Source organism: Triticum urartu, chromosome 3A (assembly GCF_056163025.1).
Source record: "Triticum urartu cultivar PI428250 chromosome 3A, HENAU_Tu73, whole genome shotgun sequence".
In the NCBI taxonomy this organism is placed as follows: domain Eukaryota; kingdom Viridiplantae; phylum Streptophyta; class Magnoliopsida; order Poales; family Poaceae; genus Triticum; species Triticum urartu.
This window is the reverse complement of record NC_141875.1, coordinates 618,369,449-618,396,462: the sequence shown is the minus strand read 5'-3', so window position 1 is coordinate 618,396,462 and position 27,014 is coordinate 618,369,449.

The window sequence follows — 27,014 nt, the reverse complement described above, 5'->3', positions numbered from 1 at the left end:
ATCATTCTGGGTGAAATCGGGATTTTACTGGAGTACCGGGGGGTTACCGGAACCCCCCCGGGGGTTATTGGGCCTACATGGGCCCTAAGGGAGAAGAGGAAAGGAGGCAAGAGGTGGCCACGCGCCCCTCCCCTCCCTAGTCCGAATAGGACAAGGAGAGGGGGGCGGCGCCCCCCCCTTTCCTTTCCCTCTTTCTCCTCTTTCCCACTTCTCCTTCTCCAACTACGAAAGAAGGGAGTCCTACTCCCGGTGGGAGCAGGACTCCCCCTTGGCGCGCCCTCCTTGGCCGGCCACCCCCTCCCCTTGGCTCCTTTATATACGGGGGCAAAGGGGCACCTAGGACACACAAGTTGATCTTCGTGATCGTTCCTTAGCCGTATGCGGTGCCCCCCTCCACCATATTCCACCTCGGTCATATTGTAGCGGTGCTTAGGCGAAGCCCTGCGATGGTTGAGCATCAAGATCGTCACCACGCCGTCGTGCTGACGGAACTCCTCCCCGAAGCTTTGCTGGATCGGAGCCCGGGGAGTGTCATCGAGCTGAACGTGTGCCAAGAACTCGAAGGTGCCGGAGTAACGGTGCTTGGATCGGTTGGACCGGGAAGACGTACGACTACTTCCTCTACGTTGCATCAACGCTTCCGCTTCGGTCTACGAGGGTATGTAGACAACACTCTCCCCTCTCGTTGCTATGCATCACCATGATCTTGCGTGTGCGTAGGAATTTTTTTGAAATTACTACGTTCCCCAACAACCACAACCACTTGACTCAGCTGGGAGTTAATCTTCCTGATGATAGTGTCATTGACAGAGTTCTTCAATCACTGCCACAAAGCTACAAGAGCTTCGTGATGAACTATAATATGCAAGGGATGGATAAGATAATTCCCGAGCTCTTCGCAATGCTAAAGGCCGCGGAGGTAGAAATCAAGAAGGAGCATCAAGTGTTGATGGTCAACAAGACCACCAGTTTCAAGAAGAAGGGCAAAGGGAAGAAGGGGAACTTCAAGAAGAACAGCAAGCAAGTTGCTGCTCAAGTGAAGAAGCCCAAGTCTGGACCTAAGCCTGAGACTAAGTGCTTCTACTGCAAAGGGACTGGTCACTTTAAGCAGAATTGCCCCAATTATTTGGCGGATAAGAAGGATGGCAAAGTGAAAGGTATATTTGATATACATGTTATTGATGTGTACATTACTAATGCTCGCAGTAGCGCCTGGGTATTTGATACTAGTTTTGTTGCTAATATTTGCAACTCGAAATAGGGGCTACAGATTAAGCGAAGATTGGCTAAGGACGAGGTGATGATGCACGTGGGAAATGGTTCCAAAGTCGATGTAATCACCATCGGCATGCTACCTCTACATCTACCTTCGGGATTAGTTTTAGACCTGAATAATTGTTATTTGGTGCCAGCGTTAAGCATGAACATTATATGTGGATCTTGTTTGATGCGAGATGGTTATTCACCCTTGATGAGTGGTCTATTTTTACTAAATCTTGATAGTAGTGATATGCATATTCATAGTATTGAAGCCAAAAGATATAAGTTTAACAATGATAGTGCAACTTATTTGTGGCACTACCGTATAGGTCATATTGGTGTAAAGCGCATGAAGAAACTCCATGTTGATGGACTTTTGGAGTCACTTGATTATGAATCACTTGATGCTTGCAAACCATGCCTCATGGGCAAGATGACTAAGACTCCGTTCTTCGGAACAATGGAACGAGCAACAGACTTATTGGAAATAATACATACTGATGTATGCAGTCCGATGAGTGTTGATGCTCGTGGCGGGTATCATTATTTTCTAACCTTCACAGATGATTTGAGCAGATATGGGTATATCTACTTGATGAAACATAATTCTGAAATATTTGAAAAGTTCAAAGAATTTCAGAGTGAAGTGAAGAATCATCGTAACAAGAAAATAAAGTTTCTACGATCTGATCGTGGAGAAGAATATTTGAGTTACGAGTTTGGTCTTCATTTGAAACAATGCGGAATAGTTTCGCAACTCACGCCACCTGGAACACTACAGCGTAATGGTGTGTCCGAACGTCGTAACCGCACTTTATTAGATATGGTGCGGTCTATGATGTCTCTTACTGATTTACCGTTGTCGTTTTGGGGTTATGCTTTAGAGACGGCTACATTCACGTTAAATAGGGCACCATCGAAATCCGTTGAGACGACACCTTATGAACTGTTCTTTGGCAAGAAACCCAAGTTGTCGTTTCTTAAAGTTTGGGGCTGCGATGCTTATGTGAAAAATCTTCAACCTGATAAGCTCGAACCCAAATCGGAAAAATGTGTCTTCATAAGATAACCCAAAGAGACTGTTGGGTACACCTTCTATCATAGATCCGAAGGCAAGATATTCGTTGCTAAAAATGGGTCCTTTCTAGAGAAGGAGTTTCTCTCGAAAGAAGTGAGTGGGAGGAAAGTAGAACTTGATGAGGTAATTGTACCTACTCCCTTATTGGAAAGTAGTCCATCACAACAATCAGTTCCTATGGTTCCTACACCAATTAGTGAGGAAGCTAATGATGGTGATCATGAAACTTCTGATCAAGTTACTACCGAACCTCGTAGGTCAACTACAGTAAGATCCGCACCAGAGTGGTACGGTAATCCTGTTCTGGAAGTCATGTTACTTGACCATGACGAACCTGCGAACTATGAGGAAGCAATGATGAGCCCAGATTCCGGAAAATGGCTTGAGGCCACGAAATCTGAGATGAGATCCATGTATAAGAACAAAGTGTGGACTTTGGTTGACTTGCCCGTTGATCGGGAAGCCATAGAGAATAAATGAATCTTCAAGAATAAGACTGACGCTGGCGGTAATGTTACTATCCACAAAGCATGACTTGTTGCGAAAGGTTTTTGACAAGTTCAAGGAGTTGACTACGATGAGACCTTCTCACTCGTAGCGATGCTTAAGTCCGTCTGAATCATGTAAGCAATTGTCGCATTTTATGATTATGAAATTTGGCAAATGGATGTCAAAACTGCATTCCTTAATGGATATCATAAAGAAGAGTTGTATATGATCCAAAAGGTGCTAACAAAGTGTGTAAGCTCCAGCGATCCATTTATGGACTGGTGCAAGCATCTCGGAGATGGAATATACGCTTTGATAGTGTGATCAAAGCATATGGTTTTATACAGACTTTTGGAAAAGCCTGTATTTACAAGAAAGTGAGTGGGGGCTCTGTTGCATTTCTAATATTATATGTGAACGACATATTGTTGATCAAAAATGATACTGAATTTCTGAATAGCATAAAAGGATACTTGAATAAGAATTTTTCAATGAAAGACCTCGATGAAGCTGCTTATATATTGGGCATCAAGATCTATAGAGATAGATCAAGACGCTTAATTGGACTTTCACAAAGCACATACCTTGATAAAGTTTTGAAGAAGTTCAAAATGGATCAAGCAAAGAAAGGGTTCTTGCCTATGTTACAAGGTGTGAAGTTGAGTCAGACTCAATGCCCGACCACTGTAATAGATAGAGAGAAAATGAAAGTCATTCCCTATGCTTCAGCCATAGGTTCTATCATGTATGCAATGATGTGTACCAGACCTGATGTGTGCCTTGCTATTATTTTAGCAGGGAGGTACCAAAGTAATCCAGGAGTGGATCATTGGACATCGGTCAAGAACATCTTGAAATACCTGAAAAGGACTAAGGATATGTTTCTCATTTATGGAGGTGACAAAGAGCTCGTCGTAAACGGTTATGTCGATGCAAGCTTTGACACTGATCGAGATGACTCTAAGTCACAAACTGGATACATATTTTTATTGAATGGAGGAGCTGTCACTTGGTGCAGTTCTAAGCAAAGCGTCGTGGCGGGATCTACGTGTGAAGCGGAATACATAGCTGTTTCGGAAGCAGGAAATGAAGGAGTCTGGATGAAGGAGTTCATATCCGATCTAGGTGTCATACCTAGTGCATTGGGTCCAATGAAAATCTTTTGTGACAATACTGGTGCAATTGCCTTGGCAAAGAAATCCAGATTTCACAAGAGAACCAAACACATCAAGAGACGCTTCAATTCCATCCGCGATCAAGTCAAGGAGGGAGACATAGAGAGTTGCAAGATACATACGGATCTGAATGTTGCAGACCCGTTGACTAAGCCTCTCTCAGGAGCAAAACATGATCAACGCCAAGACTCCATAAATAAATCCTTCTTGCTACCTCTTGAGCATTGCGTTGGTTTTCCCCGAAGAGGAAGGGATGATGCAGCAAAGTAGCGTAAGTATTTCCTTCTGTTTTTGAGAACCAAGGTATTAATCCAGTAGGAGGCTACGCGCGAGTCCCTCGTACCTACACAAAACAAATAAATCCTCGCAACCAACGCAAATAGTGGTTGTCAATCCCTATAAGGCCACTTACGAGAGTGAGATCTGATAGATATGATAAGATAATAGTTTTGGTATTTTTATGATAAAAGATGCAAAGTAAAATAAAGGCAAAGTAAATAGCAAAGGAAATAACTAAGTAGTAGGAGATCAGTATGATAAAGATAGACCCGGGGGCCATAGGTTTCACTAGTGGCTTCTCTCGAGAGCATAAGTATTCTACGGTGGGTGAACAAATTACTATTGAGCAATTGACAGAATTGAGCATAGTTATGAGAATATCTAGGTATGATCATGTATATAGGCATCACGTCCGAGACAAGTAGACCGACTCCTGCCTGCATCTACTACTATTACTCCACTCATCGACCGCTATCCAGCATGCATCTAGAGTATTAAGTCAAAAACAGAGTAACGCCTTAAGCAAGATGACATGATGTAGAGGGATAGACTCATGCAATATGAAGAAAACCCCATCTTATTATCCTCGATGGCAACAATACAATACGTGCCTTGCTGCCCTTACTGTCACCGGGAAAGGACACCGCAATATTGAACCCAAAGCTAAGCACTTCTCCCATTGCAAGAAAGATCAATCTAGTAGGCCAAACCAAACTGATAATTCGAAGAGACTTGCAAAGATAACCAATCATACATAAAATAATTCAGAGGAGATCCAAATATTGTTCATAGTTAAACTTGATCATAAACCCACAATTCATCGGTCTCAACAAACACACCGCAAAAAGAAGATTACATCGAATAGTTCTCCACAAGAGAGGGGGAGAACGTTGTATTGAGATCCAAAAAGAGAGAAGAAGCCATCAAGCTACTAACTATGGACCCGTAGGTCTGAGGTAAACTACTCACACTTCATCGGAGAGGCTATGGTCTTGATGTAGATGCCCTCCGTGATCGATGCCCCCTCTGGCGGAGCTCCGGAACAGGCCCCAAGATGGGATCTCGTGGATATAGAAAGTTACGGCGGTGGAATTAGGGTTTTGGCTCCGTATCTGATCATTTGGGGGTACGTAGGTATATATTGGAGGAAGGAGTACGTCGGTGGAGCAACAGGGGGCCCACGAGGGTGGAGGGCGCGCCTGTTGGGGGTGGGCGCGCCCCCTACCTCGTGGCCTCCTGTTTCCTTTCTTGACGTAGGGTCCAAGTCTCCCGGGTCTTGTTCGTTGAGAAAATCACGTTCCCGAAGGTTTCATTCTGTTTGGACTCCGTTTGATATTCCTTTTCTTCGAAACCCTAAAACAGGCAAAAACAGCGATTCTGGGCTGGGCCTCCGGTTAATAGGTTAGTCCCAAACATAATATAAAGGTGGATAATAAAGCCCAATAATGTCCAAAACAGTAGATAATATAGCATGGAGCAATCAAAAATTATAGATACATTGGAGACGTATCAGGGTGTTAGAATCATTACAATGTAATCTAGATTATTGACTCTAGTGCAAGTGGGAGACTGAAGGAAATATGCCCTAGAGGCAATAATGAAGTTGTTATTTATATTTCCTTATATCATGATAAATGTTTATTATTCATGCTAGAATTGTATTAAGCGGAAACTTAGTACATGTGTGAATACATAGACAGAGTGTCACTAGTACGCCTCTACTTGACTAGCTCGTTAATCAAAGATTGGTTAAGTTTCCTAGCCATGGACAAGAGTTGTCATTTGATGAACGAGATCACATCATTAGAGAATGATGTGATTGACTTGACCCATCCGTTAGCTTAGCACTATGATCGTTTAGTTTGTTGTTATTGCTTTCTTCATAACTTCTACATGTTCCTATGACTATGAGATTAGGCAACTCCCGAATACCGGAGGAACACTTAGTGTGCTATCGAACATCACAACATAACTGGGTGATTGTGAAGATGCTCTACAGGTGTCTCCGATGGTGTTTGTTGAGTTGGCATAGATCGAGATTAGGATTTGTCACTCCGATTGTCGGAGAGGTATTTCTGGGCCCTCTCGGTAATGCACATCACTATAAGCCTTGCAAGCAGTGTGACTAATGAGTTAGTTACAAGATGATGCATTACGGAACGAGTAAAGAGACTTGCCAGTAACGAGATTGAACTAGGTATGATGATACCGACGATCGAATGTCGGGCAAGTAGCATACCGATGACAAAGGGAACAACGTATGTTGTTATGCGGTTTGACCGATAAAGATCTTCGTAGAATATGTAGGAACCAATATGAGCATCCAGGTTGCACTATTGGTTATTGACCGGAGATGTGTCTCGGTCATGTCTACATAGTTCTCGAACCCGTAGGGTCCGCACGCTTAACGTTCGATGATGATCGGTATTATGAGTTTATATGTTTTGATGTACCTAAGGTAGTTTGGAGTCCTGGATGTGATCACGGACATGACGAGGAGTCTCGAAATGGTCGAGACATAAAGATTGATATATTGGAAGGCTATGTTTGGATACCGGAATAGTTTCGGATAAGTTCAGGCAATTACCAGAGTACCGGGGGGTTACCGGAACCCCCCGGGGAGTCAATGGGCCTTAATGGGCCATAGTGGGAGAGAGGAGGAGGCGGCCAAGTGGCCCCCCAAGCCCAATCCAAATTGGGGAGGGGGCGGCCCCCCTTTCATTCTCTCCTTCTCCCTCTTCCTTCTTCTCCTACTCCAACTAGGGAAAGGGGGGAAACCTACTCCTACTAGGAGCAGGAATCCCCCTTGGGGCACACCATAGAGAGGGAGGCCCTCCCCTCCTCCACTCCTTTATATACGAGGGAGGGGGGCACCCCATGTACACACAAGTTGACAGTTGTCTTAGCTATGTGTGATGCCCCCATCCACAGATTTCCACCTCGGTCATATCGTTGTAGTGCTTAGGCGAAGCCCTGCGTCGGTAACTTCATCATCACCATCATCACGCCGTCGTGGTGACGAAACTCTCCCTCGGCCTTAGCTGGATCAAGAGTACGAGGGATGTCACCGAGCTGAACGTGTGCAGATCACGGAGGTGCCGTGCGTTCGGTACTTGATCGGTTGGATCGCGAAGACGTTCGACTACATCAACCGCGTTACTTAACGCTTCCGCTTTCGGTCTACGAGGGTACGTGGACACACTCTCCCCTCTTGTTTCTATGCATCTCCTAGATAGATCTTGCGTGACCGTAGGAAAGTTTTTGAAATACTTCGTTTCCCAACAAATACATGTGTGAATACATAGACAAAACACTAAGTCCCTAGTGAGCCTCTACTTGACGAGCTCGTTGATCAAATATGGTTAAGGTTTCCTAACTATGGACATGAGTTGCCATTTGATAATGGGATCACATCATTAGGAGAATGATGTGATGGACAAGACCCATCCGTTAGCTTAGCATGTTGATCGTTCAGTTTTATTGCTATTGCTTTCATGTATGTCAAATACATATTCCTTTGACTATGAGATCATGCAACTCCCGGATACCGGAGGAATGCGTTGTGTGCTATAAAACATCACAACGTAACTGGCTGATTATAAAGATGCTCTACAGGTATCTCCGAAGGTGTCCTATTGGGTTGGCGTGAATCAAGATTAGGATTTGTCAAACCGAGTATCGGAGAGGTATCTCTGGGCCCTCTCAGTAATGCACATCATAAGAAGCCTTGCAAGCAAAGTGACTAATGAGTTAGTTGCGGGATGATGTATTACGAAACGAGTAAAGAGAGTCACCGGTAATGAGATTGAACTAGGTATGAAGATATCGACGATCGAATCTCGGGCAAGTAACATACCGATGACAAAGGGAATAACATATGTTGTCAAAATGGTTCGACCGATAAAGATCTTCATAGAATATGTAGGAGCCAATATGAGCATCCAGGTTCCGCTATTGGTTATTGACCGGAGAAGTGTCTTGGTCATGTCTACATAGTTCTCGAACCCGTAGGGTCTGCAAGCTTAACGTTTGATGACGATTTTGTATTATATGAGTTATGTGATTTGGTGACCGAATGTTGTTCGGAGTCCCGGATGATATCACGTACAGGATGAGGAGTCTCGAAATGGTCGAGAGGTATTCATATATAGGACAATGATATTTGGACGCCGGAAGTGTTCTGGGGGTACCGGGTTCATATCGGGTCACCGGAAGGGGTTCCGGGCATCCCCCCAGCAACTACATGGGCCTGATGTCTACTATGCAACTTTATTCTTGTAGACACGTGTTGGGCCTCCAAGCGCAGAGTTTTGTAGGACAGTAGCAATTTTCCCTCAAGTGGATGACCTAAGGTTTATCAATTCGTGAGAGGTGTAGGATGAACATGGCCTCGCTCAAACGGCCCTGCAACCAAATACAAGAAATCTCTTGAATCCCCAACACACCCAATACAATGGCAAATTGTATAGGTGCACTAGTTAGGCAAAGAGATGGTAATAAAAGTGTAATGTGGATGGTAGAAATATATTTTTATAATCTGAATAAATAAAAACAGCAAGGTAGCAAATAGTAAATGGGCACAAAAATAGTATTTCAATGCTTAAAAACAAGGCCTAGGGTCCGTACTTTCGCTAGTGCAATCTCTCAACAGTGCTAACATAGTTGGATCATATGATTATCCCTCAAAGTTCAATAAAGAATCACTCCTGAGTTCCTATTAGCAGAGAACAAAAGATAGGAATTTTTTGTATTGTACGAAACCACCTGAAAGCTATTCTTTCCGTTCGATCTATTCAAGAGTTCATTCTAAAATAATGCAAAGCTATTTTTTCCCTTCGATCTATCCTAGAGTTCGTACTAGAATAACACCAAAGCATATTCATATTCATAATACTCAATCAACACAAAGAACTATGTAGAGACCCCAAAGTTTCTACCGGAGAAAAGATAATAAAAACATGCATCAACCCCTATGCAAAGATTACCCAAATATCACCGCGGGAATCCGCAAGTTGAGTGCCATAAGGTGTACCAAGTGAATCAATAAGATACCCCAATGTCACCTCAAGTATTCATACCGCAAGACATACATCATGTGTTCTCAAATCTGAACATTCAATCCGACATGACAAAACTTCAAAGGATAAAGATTTAATTCATCACAACAAGAGTATAGAGGGGAGAAACATCATATGATCTGACTATATTAACAAAGCCCATGATATATATCACGAGAGAGAGAGAGATAAATCACATAGCTACTGGTACAAACCCTCAGCCCCGAGGGTGGACTACTCCCTCCTCATCGTGGTGGCTACGGAGCCCTGCGGTGGCGGAACTTCTGATCTAGGTTAATCCCGAAGGGTTTCGTAATATTTGGGAATTTATAGTGCAAAGAGGGGGTGCGGGAGGCCACCGAGGTGGGCACAACCCACATGGGCGTGCCAGGGGGCCCTGGCGCACCCTGGTGGGTTGTGCCCCCCTCGGGGCTCCCCCCAGGTGCAGCTCTGGCCCATCGGGAGTCTTCTTTCCTAGAAAATAATCCACAAAATGTTTCACGGTGTTTGGACTCCGTTTAATATTGATTTTCTGTGATGTAAAAAACAAGCAAAAAACAGCAAGTGGCACTGGGCACTGGGTCAATAGGTTAGTCCCAAAAAATGATGTAAAGTTGCTATAAAATGACTGTAAAACATCTAAGAATGATAATATATTGGCATGAATACTTCATAAATTATAGATATGTTGGAGACGTATCAACATCCCCAAGCTTAATTCCTACTCGTCCTTGAGTATGTCAATGACAAAAGAAATAATTTATGAAGTGTGAATGCTAGCAAAGTGCACAAGTTTGATCAATGGTAATTTCAATCACTTTTCCTATCTTCATAACAACAATTCTTTCTTATGAAACTTCTCATGTTATAGTGGCAACCAATTCACACGTTAAGGTTCAAACAATGAATTCTCTTGAAAACCCAACAACCTATGTTCTTAGTCACCAAGCAATTGCTATTCAACTTATTCAATAGAGTTTAAGTAAGAGCTCCACATACTCAACCATCATATAGTCTTCTATGATTGCTAACACTCACCTTGTACACATGAGCAAAACGTTTCAACCCGACACATAGAAAGATAGGGGCTTATAATTTCGCCTCCCAACGTATTCACCTCAAGGGTGATGTCAACAATAATAACTCATGCTACCCATATTCAACCGGACGTATGTGCCTAGATCTTTCCTCACCACATGTTGCTTGCCAAAAGAGAAAAATAAAAAGGAATAGAGAGAAAAACTTTGACTCTTGCATAAAAGTAAATACATAAAAGTAAAAGATAGGCCCTTCGCAGAGGGAAGCATAGGTTGCCATGCGCTTATTTGTTTGTATGCTCAATCCCTTACTGCAAAAGAACGTCACGTTATCACTACAAAAAAATACACTTCCGTGATGATACGTGTTTGTCACAGTAGGTCGCGTTTTTTTGTCATGCATGTACATCCATGACAAATTTATGACAGAATCAAGATAGTCATACCTGTGCTGTCGTAGAAGTGTTCCATGACATTACCAAAATTATCATCACGGAAGTGTCCACTTCCATGACGATAAATCGTGCGTCACAAAAGTGCTTTCATCAAGGGTGACCGACACATGGCATTCACCGTAACGGAACGCCGCTAAGCTATCGGGTTGGGTTTTGGATCCGATAACCCGTTAACAGCCCCGACCAATGGGGATTTTCCACGTGTAAAATCATCATTGGGTGGAGGAGACACGTGTCAAGTCCGCGTTGGCACAGGTGTCACTCATCCAATGGGCAAGACGCGCCTATGATATGTTGACACGTGGACCGACCCATCAAGTTTAAATGGGCCGGCCCAACTGAAGGCCCACAAGATTTTGTGGACCATAATGGGCCGGCCCAGCTAAAGGCCCATGAGATTTTGCAGACCATAATGGGCTGGCCCAGCTAAAGGCCCACAAGATTTTGCAGGCCATAATGGGCTGGCCCAGGTAAAGGCCCACAAGATTTTTGTGTGCCACAATGGGCCGGCCCAGGTAAAGGCCCACAAGATTCTTGCGGATCATAATGGGCCGGCCCAGCTAAAGGCCCACGAGATTTCACGACATTAATGGGCCGACCCAGCTGTAGGCCCACAAGATTTTGAGGACCCTAGTAGGCCGGCCCATTAAGTGGCTGCCATGTTTTGGGCCAAATGCCGGCCCATATTTGATCCGGTCCATTAATGGCCTGCCACGCTCCGGGCCTAATAGTGGCCCATATGGGATCCGACCCTTAAAAGCCTACCACGTTCTGGGCCAAATTACGGCCCAGATCAGGTTCGGCCCTTTAAGAGGCTTTGGGCTCAATTATAGCCCATATCAGATTCGGCCCGTCAACTGGACACTATGCTTTTGGGCCCACTTGCTAAAGGCCCACTTAGTAATTCGGCCTGATATTAGTTTTGGCCTGTTAAGGGCCCGTTTAACATTTCGGCCCTATATTAATTTCAGCCTGTTAAAAGCCCATCATATAGTTGGGCCTAACTACGGCTCGGTTTGCATCTGGTCTGCTCGCAGCCGATATTTGATTGGGCCAAACAAGGACCGATACAATTTTGGCCTGTTAAAAGCCTGTGATTTGATTCACACAATCATGGGCCGGGGTTCATTTCGGGCTGCTATCGGCCCGTGAGCTGTTCGGCACGTTTCAGGCCCAACCTACATCGTGATTGCATGACGGCCCAATTATGTACCGCAATTTTATGGTTTGGCCGCTTTACTGCGAAGACATGATATATATACAGTAAAATAACTGCAGCATCGTGAATAAGAAAAACCTAGACTATACAATAAAGAAATTACGGCATATTACATCCACTGGGCATCAAAGTTCGCCACTATGATAATAAAGCACAAGCAGGCAGCAGATTACATACAGTGGGCATCAAAGATCGCCACCAGTGCAAATAAACATGCCGACAAAATAATATACAAAACCGACAACACTTCAATAGAGTTCAAGAAAGGTTAGCCCTGCTGGGGAGCTGCAACGCAAGCACCTGAGCAAGATGATGATACTGCGCTTGTTCAACACTTATATCTTCCTCACTCTGAAAGATAAACAAGTAGACATATGACAGGTTTTGCACATAAAAGTATCAGTGCTGACAATTCATCACATTTCTTACTGACGAATAAAGTGACACAGTTTAAAATTGCATTAACACTATATGGTATTGTTCAGGTCAAGACATGGCAGGAAATGACATTGTGAAGGAGTTGGCAGCTTCACGACACCACTGGATTACAGATCAAGAACTCATAAGTATCAATGGTTAGTGTGCTGTCAATTTATACCATTTCAGATTGGCAAATAAAGAGACGGTTTAAATAATAGTAGAATGATATGACATTGTTCAAAGTTAAGACATTGCAGAATATGACATTGTGCTGTAGTGGGTAGGTTCACCACACCAATGGATTACGGATGAAGAACAGAAGCATACATGCAGTGCAAAAGAAGATCACTTGCTCTGTATAATTTAATTTACATGGTATGAAGAAGGAACTTGGTTGTACAACTGAAAACTTAAATTGAGAAAGGACAAACTTTTGTTTATGAACTACATAATAAACTTTAAACAAGGAATTTGATGCAAACACAAAAAATAAACAGCTGTTGCAGTCATGCCTAACCAAATATATACAACAAAGTTTGAAGGCTTGAGATGGACAAACTTACATTATTGGTGAAGACAGGTTCTATAAAGGCCTTGTCCATGCTGATTGGGGGGGGGGCAATTCAAGAAGTTTACCACAGAATCTTCTTCAAAAGCATTGCCTTTATTCTACATTTTGTTAAGAGTAAATATAGATGTGATAATATACGAAAAATGGAGAATATTTAAGATAATATTAAGAGTGATGCTACATAACCAAGTAGCTATAAATGTAAGTGCAGCAATACAGGCAAAAGGTACAGCCAAGAGCAATGCACACCTAAACTTCTTCAGTACCAACCTTATGGTAAGAGTAAATATAGATCTGATGTATAGAAAATGGAGGGCAAAGGAAAATAAGCTGCAGAGCGATGGTACATGAACAACTACCTGTCATTATAAGTACACTGATAAAGGACAACATGTACTTACAAGAACAATGCAGAGCTAAAAAACATTGGCATTGGATATATTCTACACTAATGTAACCATTCATACAGATATGATAATTTGGAGCGAACAATTGATAAGCAAGCTATCATGCATACTGATGTCACATAATGAACCAGGTATGTATGCAAGTACAGTGATATAGGACAACAGGTACTAACAAGAGCAAAGCAGCGAGCAGCATATTTGCGATATCCTGTCGTTCTTGTCAAACCGGAATTCTTCTTCGAGCAGATTTCCTGCAAAAAAAATCCGTAAGGCACATGCGGAAAAGTAGAAGTTCAAATTGTCATGTGATTTCATACAGTACCTCATCCTGGGAACGACACCAGTGCATAACAAGGTTTTTCCATTCAATGTCTTCTAAATTTAGCACAGGAGACTTCACCGGAAATTCGTTTATAGACTTCGCCGATACTGCTGCAATGCTTCCTTGAAAAGCACAAGCAAGCTTTGCTCGTCATGACTATCCAGATTGACCATCGCCTAGTTACAATAATGTAATGTAAATCATTGATGTGTTCAATTAGCAGAAAACAAGAAAATAATAACCATGAATAATAGCACTTACACGTAAGTTGGACAGGAAGATGTGAAAATGGTGTTTGTCTTCACAATAATCTTCCCATGATGGGAATATATGCACGTAGTCCCTAACAACATTGAAAGCATTGTCTTTTAAACTGGGAATAAATGGAATGGGGTTCCAATCTGCAGGACTTGGTCATCTCTGTAGTTGGGATAGGTCTTCGGCCGGTGGACTTGCTGTACTTTTTGCTGGAGTGGGATTTTTCTGTGGTACAGCTGGTGCTATGGCAAATGAAATCGGTATACCTTTTGCTGGAGTGCAGGTCCTATGTGGTGGGGCTAGTGGTGTGGCCAGTGAAGTATGGTTACAGTCTGCTGGAGTCGGTCCTACGTTTTGTTTCACTGGTTGTACAGCCAATATAAGTGGGGTGCTGTCTGATTTCTCCGGCACCACCACGTTTTTCAAGGACTTTGCTGGTGCTCCTTTAGGTTCGTCAATCACCCTCTTCCTTTTTGATGTCTGATGCACAAGAACATCATTTGAGTGGAAAAACATGGTATGATAACAGATGGAATATTTATTGATAATGGATGGACATGACATCTTGACATATATGATGAGTAAACTAAGCAAATGGCGGTGCAACAAAGTAGAAGAAATGCAAGACAACATATGCAAGATACCCGCAATCAATAAAACATTGCCAAATTAGAACAGGCACCTTGATGGGTGAACAGGACAGGCCATCTGCTTTTGACTCCTCGAGGTTAGAATAGTCATTAGGATCATATTCTGAACAAGAATCAACCGGTGGGGAGCGTATGAGTTTCATTGCATCCAGAATGGCACTCACTGCCTTGGTGCCAATTTTGTAAGTCATTGCAGTGTTTAGCTTCAAGAGTGGACTGCTACTAGTGCGACACAAAGTAGCTACACAGATCATAGTGTATATATAACGGGAAAACCTTAAGCATCAGAGTAAAATCAGCAAAGTGGAACTTCTGGAATATATGTGCTAGTATTACCGGTACGGCTAGAAAGGCTTCGGATACCAACTCTCTTCAAGTGAAGGTGCGGTACTGTTAATATCATTGTAACTCTCAAAGGCGACATAGCTCCCCGCATTTCCTTGCTATTCTTATAGGATTCAAGTGGGCAGGCCACTACAAATCATATTCCTATGTTTACAAGATCCTATGAATCAAAGAGGCTCAAAGTGTCCATCACAACCGACCGTATAGACCTCTACACTGCAAATGTCCCTGCTCATCTTCAGTACAAGGAACATACTGTACTACTATCATACTCCCTCCGTTCCAAAATATAAGTCTTGGTAGAGATTTCCACTATGGATCACATACAGATGTATCCAGATACATTTTAGAGTGTAGATTCACTCATTTTGCTCCATATGTAGTCCATGGTGGAATCTATACAAAGACTTGTATTTAGGAACAGAGAGAGTACATATTAAAGAAGAACGGAAGAGGAACATGGTAAAGAAGAGCAAGCAGATTTTGGATAATGAAATGTTGGTTGCGCAGTGCCCACACATGATGAACCAGAGCACATTCAGAATGCAACTCCCAGCTGTTTCTCGACCATTTCAGGCGGTTGGATGAAGATCCTATGTCTCCTAACCCTTCTTCTTCCTCATCTCTGATTCTTCCCATACAGAACACGGCACAGGCCGCCGGCCGGACCACCGGCCCCTACCGCCTGTGTTCCTCTGCCACCCCCACCCCCACCCCAACCCCCACCCGTGTCGAGTTTTCTTTGTTCGACGAGGCCCCACAACCACCCGAGCCCCTTCGATCGCACCGGCGAACTCCGGCGAGCTCTGAAAAATCGACTGACCCAATTTTGAAATTTAGTCTACTGTGATTTAACTAGTGTGGAATATAAAAGAGGAAAACCATAAGCATTGGGAGTATAGCGTTGTGCGTGCCATGGCGGATCTGAAGGTGCAAACCGGACAAAGGCAACTTTGCAACCAAGACAAGAAATCAGAGTAAAGCAGTGGCGATCTATTTTCTTGTTGCGATAAATAAGTTGAGCAGATACGAAAGAGTACTGCCTCTAGTGCGGCGTTGTGTACGCATCTGCTGAGAATTTGACGGTGCTGCGTTAGCGATGGCTGTTGGCGGCGTGGAAGCTGATCTAGGAGGGTAGACGGTGGCGGCGGGGCGCGGTGGACGAGACGGTCGTAGGAGCGGCGCCGGCAAGGTGGACGACGGCGGGGATGAAGCGAGAGAACGGGATGCAAGGATGTCGGTCCGAAGCCGTGGTTGAGAGAGGTCGATCTCTTGTAATGGACGGCGGCGTTGGGGTATCAACTCCGACATGGTGGAGGAGGACGGCGGTGGATGGGGTGGCGGACGGCGGCGGATGGAGGAGGGTGGAGGGTGGGGTGGAGAGGGTGTTTTGGCGCCCACAGAGTACGAATGGGGAAAAGGGAGGTAGAGAGGAAGGGGGAACCATGTATTCAGGGCGCGCTTGTCTCAAATGCGAGGAAATTTACAAACTTAGCCCCCGTTTCAAATTTCTAATACATCACAGCAACATTAGTCGGTTGGGGATTGGACGGTAATCTCGCATACACCGAATATTTGCCGATGAGAGTTTGTTTTTGGCGCCCACCGTGTATGAATATGAATCGGGGAGGGAGTCGATTTCGGCCGAGGACACACTGTGTTTTGGCTCCCACCGTGTATGAATCCGGGTGAGAGGCGGTTATGTCACGTTTGGGTGAAATTACAAACCTACCCCTATCGAAACCTATAGAAATCCAGCAGATAGGCTTTGCGTGGCAGGGATAGGCAGTAGTGATTTCCATCTCGCAGATTTTGGTTTCGGGCGGTTACAGCTACTTTCCCCACTTCGTTCAAATTTTGCAGAGTGCATGTTTACCGTGCCAACTCAATTTGAATCCCGTTTGTATTCTATTTTTTTCGGGCGGGATCCATTTTCAATTGGAATTACATTCTATATACATCATTTTTTATATATACTTTCAAAAGCACAACAAAGTATTCTGCTCCTTTATATGTATAATATGATTTACAAATACGACGATCTCGAAATCTTAAGGTTGAAGTCGAATTTTTTTAACCAAATTATGTTCTACTAAAATGTATGGATCAGTAATATCTACATATTAAATAACATAGATGTGCGTGAATTCATATGAGTATGCATGTTTGATAGATCAATTTTGGTTCGAGTATGGATTACATGTATCATCATCTCGAATTCAAATATTTGAATCCCTTTTTTGTTCACTCCTTTCACGCCCATCTCTCTCACATGCATGCTCCTTCAGGTAGCTATCACTCTCTTTTCTCCAGCTCACCCGCATGCTCACTTCATGTTTCTCCTATCCTCGCAAACATGGTCTCTCGATGTCTCCCTTGAGAAGTGTCACACCCTCCCTACGATTATACATTACACGGTTTTCATTATCTCTCACGTCTCTATTGTTCTCTAGTATCACTCAGTACCTAAGCTTTCTTTTTCACCGCCACACACAATCTCCACTCATCTTTCACTTTGTCTTTCTCTCTATGGGATTCTCTCACACACCCTATATGTCTCTACATATGACTCATACCACTAAAATTACTCTCTCTCTCTCTCTCCTGTAGACATAACATTTGTTGCGGTCTCCTTTTTGTCTCCATCCCAGACTGACACTATTCATTTGTTTACCGATGACACAACCTCAACTACCGTCTCCTCTCTCTCTCACAGACACACACACAACTCCTGCTTCCACTCCCCTTCCCGAGAACCGTGTCTCTCTCTCACACACACACAAAACTCTCGCTTTCGCACCCGACTCGTATTTCTCTCACAAACATTTATCGACTAGCTAGCCTCTAGATAGGTTTATACACCCGCACACTTGTGCTTCCACCATCGCATACATGTCTCTCTCCCGCTCCTTGTATCTATGTAGATTTTTCTTCCCTTCTTGAGACACGCCCTCTCGATCGTGCACACATACACTATCGCCTCATTTTAAGCTGATACCTATCGCACACACACTCCTTGTGTCTTTGTCACACATGCACTCCGTCCTCCTCCACTCTCCCTCTCTCTCACGGAACAACTAGCAAGATGCCCATGCGTTGCACGGAACATCAAGATGCATTTGTATGAGTAGTTTATCTTGTGGGGGAAAAGGATGAACGAGGGAAGGCCTTATTTGCAAATGTGGAGAGGGGTGTGGGTATCTTTTTGCAAAATTGCCATAATTTCCTTCCTATCCGTCAGATATAGATCGGACGGCCTATATTGCAGGATGGCAGGCACACGATCATCACCGACAATGCTTTTTATAAGAGTAGGGATAAAAATAGAGTTGGTGATGATGGTGGGCCTGCCATCCTGCAATGTAGGTCATCCCGATTTATATCTGACGGATAGGAAGGAAAATATGGCAATTTACCCGCACTCTTCACCACATTTGATCATGTGGCAACGCATTGGCACATTGCTAGTAGTTATTATAATTTTTTGGACACCAGACAAACGGTGGAGTACATATACGAAGAGAAGAGGCACTCACACGCAGTCGGCCTCTCGCTGTCTCGCACACATGAGTGTTATGTAAAGGCGACGTTAACAAATAAACCCTAAAACCCTAGGTGCACGATTGCTGCATTCGCGGGTACCGGGTACATGGTGGAGCACCTTTGTAGGAATAGTCAGCTGAGCACGCCTCCTCGCCGCGTAATTGCTCTGACACGGACGCGACCTCTCATAGTGCAGGCATTGAACTGGCGCGCCGGCCAAGAGGGTCGCACTCGTTGTAGGCCCGGCTGAGCACGCCTCCTCGCCGTGTGCAACCAGCTTAAGGCTGCCCCGCCTGCCTTCATTGAATCGGCGCGTGTGCCGGCAACACGTCCTTCCGCGAGCTGGCAGGCATTTTAGAACACAAAAAATGACTAAAATATAATTAATTTATGCATGGTCTTGACTTGTTGTGCTCGCACTGGTAGCTGGAACTAGTAGAGGATTTTCTTTATTTATAACTCTCCTCACATTTTTTGGCTTTGAAGTGAATCATGGTTGTGGACATTATGTATGAATGTGCATATATCTGTGAACATGAGTTTGATGTGGAAGTTGAACTTGGAATGTCGGGCTTGTGCATGAACTATACCATGTCCAATGCTTCGTCTGTTATTGTTTGGAAAGTAATTGTTGTTATTACATGACCCGAAAAAATACATTTTGTGCCACATCAGTAGATGCACGGACATCACAACAGGCATGCTGACTAGATAAACATTTGAACCTAGCTATTATGAAGGAATTTTTGTATTAACAATAGTTTTAGATAGCAGGAGATGCCTAGCCTGCTCTGCCTCTGCTAGCTTATTTCTGGCTTCTTCCATCTCTTCTTTGGCTTGGGTGAAGAGAGCATCTGATTGCTCTTTTTGCTTCTTCAGGAACTCAAGTACATTCTCAAGGGCTGCTGCATGCTTTATTTCCGCCTTTACTAATGCCATGAGGACATGAACAGATGACGACTCCACCTGGCTTGTGTGTAATCCAGGATCATCTGGGAATTTGCACCTTGTGTCTAATCCAACATCATTAGGGAACTGGCACCTTGTGTGTAATCCAGCCTCATTTTGGAAACATGATCTCGAGGTTGACCATACTTCCCTCCTCGCAGGAACTGCATCCTGACATGAAGTTACTTCTTTTTTAGATCAATACTCAGAGCAACCTAGATCCATTTAGTAGAAGCGAGATAAGCAGAACTCGGAGAAGTGAATTCAAAAGGAAAAAAAATAAAAACAGACTACAAGGTGAGAACACCCACTTCCTACATCAAGCTAAAAACGAAAGCATTAGGACGATTAAGACTCTTCTTATTACACATCGAAGAACACCACGCTTAAGAGAAACAGAAACTACAACATATACACATCGAAGAACACGAGGCTACACGAAAGTAATTGAAAGGGTGTTACTTACCAAAGCTCGTTTTACAGGTTCGGTGCAGCTCCTATTTAACTTGCCACACTCCTTGAAGATGTCCCGAATATCCCGTGTTTGGTCTTCATTGCTCCTCTGCATGTTCGCACTTAAAATCTCAACATGGCAAGAAAAATATACTACTAGTAATACTCGCGCATCTTGTGGGCAACATTAAAGCACTCGTCTGCCATGTTAGAGCATCTCCAACAGAATCGCAACGCGCGGCGCTTTAAAAATCTCAACATGCTATCTCTACTCTCTTCTATACTGTTATATTTATTTAATATTTAATATTTATCTCTACTTCCTTTACTGTCTACTTTTTCTCTCTATACTTTTTTTCTTGCAATATAGGCCGTCCGATTTATATCTGACAGATAGGAAGGAAACAAATGGGAATTTTGCAAAAAGATACCCATACCCCTCTCCAGATTTGCAAATAAGGCCTTACCTCGTTCATCCTTTTCTCCCACAAGACAAACTACTCATACAAATGCATCTTGATGCGTGCAACGCATGGGCATCTTGCTAGTTCTAAAAACGTTTCCATCATTTGCCACAGTACTGGTTGCAGATGAAAAACCTACCCAAGCACAGTGCGATACAGGAGCGACGCACAATTACAAGCTGATATTCTATTGGACAATGGAGGCTATAACCAATTACTTTTACGGGAACAATAGCACGCAGGAAATTTGAAGGGTAGGTATGAACAAAATTGGAACTGCACATGTACTGCTAAGTGATTCAATACACACATTACCAATCAAGGAGGATAACGATGGTCGGGCGGCCTCTGTGAGTCAAGGTCGGCAACGGGAGTCAGTTCATTGTCCATGACGGTGGTACTTCTACGCTTGGCGTCGGCTTCCGGGAGGCAGATCCGAGACCGTGGAAGACGATGCCGGGGAAGCGGCTCCGTGTACGACAACGACGGTGGACCAGCTCCAGTGCGGCGTACGAGGTCATTGATGAGGCAGATGCGCTCCAGTGGACGAGTGCGCCGATGTAAAGGGGAGGAGCACGAAGGCTGCGGTGCCGCGGAGAAGTCTATTTTGCGCTGGGGATAGAAAATGGGGAGTATTTAGGTGTACTACTCTGGGTGCCGGGGTGGGGTTGGCTAGGTAGGGTGAACCTGAAGTTACGAAAACAGCCCCCTACCAAGCTTCATCCGTAGGCCTGTTCCGAAGGCTATGATGGTAACTTCCCACTGCTCGAATCAGGGTCGCGGGAGATTTTCCCACCGACCTCAAAATTTTGTGACACTAGACTCCCCGTGTGGCATGTTGAGTGATTCGGCTAAGCAACTAGCGAGTATTAGCAGTAAACTCTGCATATTAGGTTTAACCAAAGTCAAACTTCCTAAAGTTTGACCAAGTTTATAGAAAAATATAAACATTTACCATAACAAATATGTATGATGTGAAAGTACATTCAATAATGAATCTAATGGTATTTATTTGTTATTGTATATGTTAATATTTTTTGTTATAAGCTTTCTGAGAGTTTACAAAACTTGACTTTGACCAATGCTAATACGTGGACTTAAATAAAAACGGAGGGAGTAAACATTTGTTTTCTTAGTTTGTAGTGAACTAATCATTTGTTGAAATTGTGAAATAAATATATTAGGCCATTGACTTCGAATGTAATGGTCTATACAATTCAATAATTACAATCATTGTCGAATCCCAAGATGTATACAAGGTCTATAGTACTTCACAACATGCTCAAACTCATATAATCCCAGTCAAATGAGAATCTAAATGCATTTCATAGTTATTACTTTGTAGGATGCAACAAAAACTACCATAACTCTACATCAGCCATTATAGAAGCAACATTTTGACATATCCCAATGTGTGAATGAAACGTGCAAAGAGAGCTTTTGAAGATGGAGCAGATAGGGCGGGAAAGATTGTATATATGTGGACGAGAGAGTAGGAGACAAACCTAATGAGACAGAGAGAGAGAGAGTCTAGAGAGAAAGAGAGAGGAAGAAGTTAGGTCTGTGAGAAAGATGGATACATGTAATATACATGAGATGCATGTGCATCTGGATTCTGTATACGTGGAAGGAGAAGAGACAACATGTTTGATGAGAGAGCTGGAAAAACATAGACGAGAGGGGAAGGATCTCTTGGGTTGAGGGATTGACAATTTTGTGCGGGGGAGAGAGGATTGGTAATTTTGTGCAAGAGAGAGAGGGTGGGGGAGGAGTCAGTCAGCCGTCGTCACATCACCCTGCGTCCAAATGACCCCGCATTCTCTAGCGCGATGTGGTCGCTGTCTTCGACTGCTCGATGCCCTCTTTGAAGATTGAGGTGTTGTGCATGTTGGGGTGCAAAGAAACACAAGCGAGAGTGGTCGCCGTATAACCTTGGATGGGGATGAATTGTGTGCTCGGGGAAGTGTGGGGGTGTGTGTTGTGCTGCGTGTGTCTCTGTGTGTGTGTGTTAGATATTGAGAGAAAACAAACCTAAGGAGAGAAATGGGTATTCACGAAGAGATTGTGCGGGCCTTGAGGTGGGCAGGGGCCGGGTGAGGGTGTCAAAATGTGCGCGTTGATGCATGTGTTGCATGTGACCGTGCGAGGGACGGACGAATCGAGAGAGATGGTTGTTGTGTTACGGATGCTCCTATATCTGTCTCTCTCTCCCTCGCTCTCTCTCTCACACACACACACACACACAAGTAAGGCCCTGTTTGGTTCCAAATAAGTCACCAACTTATAAGTCGAAAAGTGCAAAAAGTGACTTATTTTGCCAAACGGACCCAACTTATAAGTCACCCCAACTTATAAGTCATAAGTTGCTCCACCCCAACTTAAAACTTATAAGTCACCCCTTTTTACATGGGTCCCATCACCTTTACATTAAAAAACAAGGTGGGAAGGTGTGGTCAGGTGACTTATAAGTCAGATAACAACCAAACAGGCGTGACTTATAAGTCACTGATTTTAAGTCACCTGACTTATAAGTCAGGTGACTTATTGGAACCAAACAGGCCCTAAACTAGAAGACTGTTCTCTCACGTATACACAACGTATCGGCATCTGTCTATGTCTCACTCATGCATGATCATTTGCACATTCACACCTCTCTATGTATGTATCACACGCACAGCGTCTCCACACTGCCCTTCCGCCACAACACACATATGGACACATACACACGTTCTCTCTCAGTCACACACACAAAATCACTATTAAAAAACTAGGGCGCACCTAAAACGTCCAAATTCAAATAAACACGAACTGGAGCTAAATTCAAATATATGGAAATATTGCAGCATCAAGAACTTTCACAGGAAAAAGTTGAGTAATATTCGAGGATTGTTTTCACACACACAAAAAGGTTCGGTGGATGTCCTTCGAGCGCGACACGGTGACGCACCATTCGATCGATCGCGCGGCCGCGGTTCACGCGCTTGCATAGGATTCCGTATCGTGGCTCTGGTACTAACTAATAAAAGCGTTGCCTAAGTCTATTGTTTACGTGTACTAGTACGGTTTTCTTTTAAGTTTGACCAACCTTATATATATAAAACTAAAGTAAGCTCCCACCCGTGCACTCATCAATATGCCGCCGCCGTCATTGCGCATGCCGACGCCCGCCTGCTCCGTCCAACAATTTCTCGCCCATCACCACCATGTCGCCGCCATCCCTGTGCCATGAAGCCAAAGGCTCGCCCGCTCACGTCGTCTATAGTCCCTCCTCGTGATGCCGCCACGCTTCCAAGCACGCGAGCAGCTGGTGGAGCCGCGTCTATGCACGCAGCATACGAAGAGGAGGACGAGCGCGTGCTCCAGCACGCCGGCGAGGAGGAACTGCCGTGTCATTGTCCTCTCCGGCCGCGCGGAGGAGGCGCGCATGGTGGGTGTCACGGCGGAAGCCGGTCGCGCGCGCGTCGAGCCCGCAAACCGGGTGCAGACGCGGAATCTACCTTCGAGACCTTGAATGCCACGTGGATCCTACAATCTGAAGGAGCAATTTTGGTCAGTCGACTCATGTGAGCCGTTTGATGCAACATGGATGGCTAGAAGGGCTTCTTCCACCTCTTCTACCGTCTTCTTCCTTCGCTCCGTCAAACTTCTTTCACAAATCGACTGACCCAAATTATACTACTAGTACGAACGTATTAAGTACACTAGGAACACAAAGATACGAGTAGTAGTACCAACTGCAAGAAGAACAGTAGTAAGACATAGTACTATTACTACTGTACGTACTAAAGAGTTCAAATAACGAGAAAGAACATAAACATAGTTCTGCTAGGGCCTCAGCACAACACACCCTTGAAAATAAACTAAGCAACTAGTCTGCTTGACACTGCAGTAGAACCAGCATGAGCGACGGCACTGCCACCTACTCGGAGTCCGAGTCTACATCCTCGACTTCGTCCTCGTCCCTCTTCCTCTTCCTCTTCGCCGACGCTTCTTTGCTTGAACCGGACACTGGGCTCTGCTTCTTCATCCAACCCTTGTAGATATTTAAACAAAGGTAGGCATTCATTGCTGCGTACAGGATGCGATCTTCATCTAATGTCTTCGACTCCCATGCATGATGAAACTCGTGATGAGGTTTCTTCAGTTTAGCGTACGAAGGATCAATCATGACTGCTGCCAGGGTCAGCATTGAAGGTTGAGAGGAGGATACCAGGCTTGCCTTCTAGAGATCGAAGGGCTGGCCTACAACGTGACCTATCCGACATAGGACATTCCTGTCGTTCTTAAAGCCTACAGTAACAAATTTCACTCTTTTGTCCTTGAGGAAGTTCTTAAAGTCCTGGCACTCAACATCGGCATGGCATATGTGGTAGACCAAGCAAACGTTATGTACGCAAACCTGGATCACGGTAGGCTTCTTCCTCTCTTCGTCCTTTAGATCCTTCTCTCGTCCCAGGACTGTGGTGTACTCAACATCTAGCCCAGCGACCCACTCATCTGTTGAACTGTTGAACATGCGTAGGAAGCGAGCAAGCCATGTGAGGGAGTCCTGGATTAGGGGGTGTTCAGATAGCCGAACTATACCTTCAGCCGGACTCCTGGACTATGAAGATACAAGATTGAAGACTCCGTCCCGTGTCCGGAAGGGACTTTCCTTGGCGTGGAAGGCAAGCTTGGCGATATGGATGTTCAGATCTCCTACCATTGTAACCGACTCTATGTAACCCTAACCCTATCCGGTGTCTATATAAACCGGAGGGTTTTAGTCCGTAGGACAACATACACATCAACAATCATACCATAGGCTAGCTTCTACAGTTTAGCCTCTCTGATCTCGTGGTAGATCTACTCTTGTACTACCCATATCATGAATATTAATCAAGCAGGACGTAGGGTTTTACCTCCATCGAGAGGGCCCGAACCTGGGTAAAACTTCATGTCCCTTGCCTCCTGTTACCATCCAGCCTAGACGCACAGTTCGGGACCCCCTACCCGAGATCCGCCGGTTTTGACACCAACATTGGTGCTTTCATTGAGAGTTCCTCTATGCCGTCGCCGTCAGGCTCGATGGCTCCTACGATCATCGATAGCGATGCAGTCCAGGGTGAGACCTTCCTCCCCGGACAGATCTTCGTCTTCGGTGGCTTCACACTACGGGCCAATTCACTTGGCCATCTAGAGCAGATCGAAAGCTACGCCCCTGGCCGTCAGGTCAGATTCGGAAGTTTAAACTACACGGCTGACATCCGCGGGGACTTGATCTTCGACGGATTCGAACCACTGCCGAGTGCATTGCACTATCATGACGAGCATGATCTAACTCTGCTGCCGAACGGTGCCCTGGAGGCCGCACCCGCACCGGCTCCGACCCTTAGTTCGGAGTCAACTGCGCTGATCGAGGATGGGCGGTTGGACGCCACCTCGGGGGCTGCGATCCAAACGGCGATTGAGCCGAACGCCAGCCCCGTACTCTGCGAGACTCGTGACTCCAAGGAGCCGGACTCCTCTCCGGACTCCGAACACTCCGCGCCCCTGCCAATCGAATCCGATTGGGCGCCGATCATGGAGTTCACTGCCGCGGACATCTTTCAGCACTCGCCTTTTGGCGATATTCTGAAGACACTGAAGTCTCTCTCTTTATCAGGAGAGCCCTGGCCGGACTATAGCCAGCAAGCTTGGAATTCGGACGATGAAGAAATTCAAAGCCCACCGACCACCCACTTTGTAGCCACTGTCGACGACTTAACCAACATGCTCGACTTCGACTCCGAAGACATCGACGGTATGGACGTCGATGAAGGAGATGATGAAGAACCAGCGCCTACTAGGCCCTGGAAAGCCACCTCGTCGTATGACATATACATGGTGGACAACCCAAAAGAGGGAGATGGCGATGGAACAGCGGAGGATGACCCCTCCAAGAAACAGCCTAAGCGCCGACGTCAGCGGTGCCGCTCAAAATCTCGCCAGCACAAAAACGGTGATTCCAGCATGGGAGATAATAATACTCCGGACAGTGCCGAAGAAAACCCCCTCCAGCAAGACTTAGCACGGGAGGATGGAGAAACCAGCCCTCATGAGAGATCGACAGGCAGAGAGGTCGAGGACGATAATTATATGCCTCCCTCCGAAGACGAGGCAAGCCTCGACGACGACGAATTCGTCGTGCCAGAGGATCCCGTTGAGCAAAAGCATTTCCAACGCGGGCTTATGGCCACGGCAAGAAGCCTCAAGAAAAAACAGCAACAGCTCAGAGCTGATCAAGATTTGCTGGTTGACAGATGGACTGAAGTCCTTGCGGCCGAATAGCATAAACTCGAACGCCCCTCCGAGAGTTACCCAAAGCGCAAGTTGCTACCCCGATTAGAGGAGGGAGCACTTGATGCGGTCGAACGGCCACCTCGTGGCCGCAACAGAGAGGCCTCCCAGCCCTCCACTCAAGCCGCACCCCGTACCATGGCACGGGAATATACGCCGGACTTACGAGACATGTTGGAGGACAAGGCAGGGCAAACACGATCGATCTACGGATCGCGTGGGCACCCCACGGCTCGAGACGGTAACCGTCACGCCGGCCCCAAATT